Source organism: Priapulus caudatus, unplaced genomic scaffold, assembly GCF_000485595.1.
Source record: "Priapulus caudatus unplaced genomic scaffold, Priapulus_caudatus-5.0.1 Scaffold480, whole genome shotgun sequence".
NCBI lineage: Eukaryota > Metazoa > Priapulida > Priapulimorpha > Priapulimorphida > Priapulidae > Priapulus > Priapulus caudatus.
Window position 1 is genome coordinate 191,609 of NW_014577541.1, and position 2,228 is coordinate 193,836.

The window sequence follows — 2,228 nt, forward strand, 5'->3', positions numbered from 1 at the left end:
CAGACTTGGGCAACAGCGTATTTTTTAGAGCGTGTGGACAGCTTTGCTGGGCTTAATTAAAACAGAACTTAATTTCATTATGATCTTCTCCTGCTGCGACTAATTTCCGTGTCCCTGACACGCTCGGACGTTCCTCCCAGAGTAAAATTTGCGATCGAGTTAGCCACATCGTATGTGCATTAATATTCTATTGCGTCATCGTATTAATCCGTGTATGTTACACCGTCTTAAACACCAGCGCTCCCGTCGAGAGTTAAATTTACATGTAATGTAGCTAATTTAACTGTAATGTAATGCCGATGTAATGTAATGTTAATGCGGTATGAGTGAATGATGTAATGTAATTAATGTAAGAATGTAATGATGTATGTAATGTAGTCAGTTGTAAAACTGTAATGTAATGTAGTAAATTGTAAAAACACCAGCGTACACATAACAGGTATATAACGGCCAAGCAGAATTCAGAGACTAACTCACAGACTACAGACTGGAAACAGACGCGACTCATAGACTACTCTGCAGATTCAGCGACATGTGGTGCGTGTCGTCTGTGGTGTGTGTGTGTGTCTGTATTGTCGCTCGCGCGTCGCGGGCTCGTGCGCTGCGTGCGTGCGGGCACGTGCGGGTCGTGCGTGACCGTTGCGTGTGTGTGTGTGTGTGTGTGTGTTGGGTGGCTATTGTTATGTGTGTATGTGTGTGCGTGCGCGGGCATGTGCTATGTACGTCTTATCTTATTTGGTGATAGACACTAGAATATAGAAAATACAAAAGTGAATTCGGAATAATAACACGCACGAAAACAACAATGCATTACTTCAATTTAAATGCAAACTTATATCTAGCCATTATTATTATTATTATTTTTGTGACATTGTAATTAAAAAATTTATGTATTATAAAAAAATCGCAGGAACTCGTTTTTACGTTAATACGCATTTCCGAGTATTGTTCACCAACATGGCGCTTATTGTATTACCAATTATGGTCACGGTTTTATACTATAATAATATTGAAACCCATATTACTATTAATAGCCACATGAACTTGGACGTGTTTAAATTTTATGGTCCCTACGGTCCCTATGGTCCCTATAATGCTATATCAGCCTCATATATATATATATATATATAAGCTGCGTAACGATTTACAATTTACTGATCCTTCATTACACTTCAAGGCTGCTTCTCCCAGAAATTCCTAAAATGTTAAATGATTTTGAAACCTCAATTAAGGAACCATATTAAACATATTACGATAAATTGCCCAATTTGAATCCATATAAATATTATATTAAGTATTAAACATAAGCTCCATTAGTCGCATCTGAAATTGTCAGACTATTTAGACTACACATCGTGATCCTACCGTTATATTAATATAAATTTGGTCTATGTTCGCGTTTATATCGTATATCGAGAGTCAATGTGTTTGGGAATAATGCATATCTCTACCTTCTCTTACACAACCATAAACACGCTGTCTGCGATATATTTCTCTTGATGATGGGTGAACAACTCATAGCATATTTAAATTGGTATAAATACGGCCTACACTTTTCCCCAACCAGGAACCTATCCGTCTTACTTCATCGTACAGAATTTTCAGTTTTCATAATCGGCATTGTGTCATCGTTTATTATTTCTGCGGGTTGTCGTGGAGCCTGCAAACTGAAACACCGACGTGTCTTTGTATGTGTAACCGCATATATATATATATTTCAGGTAGTTGACTCGTTCCTACTCATAGGCCGTCTCTAAAAGGCTTGAGACCTGTACAATTTGATGATACCTTTTCTATGCTGCTGGAAATAAAATCTTCGCCCCTCTCTCAGCATTCTGAGCGATTGCGTCTAAATGGTAGCAAGAGAGCAAAGAGTACACACATACACACGAAAAGAGTGAGTGAGAGAGAGAGAGATGAAGAAAAAGAAGAGAGATAGAGCGAGTGAGAGTGACATTGAGAGAGAGAGAGAGAGAGAGAGAGAGAGAGAGAGAGAGACATAGAGACATAGAGTACATAGAGACATAGAGACATGGAGACATAGAGCCATAGAGACATAGAGACATAGAGAGAGAGGGAGAGATTGAGAGCGAGAAAGACGATAAGAGAAAGAGAGGAAGAAAGAGAGAAAGAAAGAAAGATATGCAGAGAGACAGAGCGAGAGAGCGCGAGAGAGAGCGAGAGAGAAATAGAATTATAGCATTGAATAACCGAAATTTTCATTGACC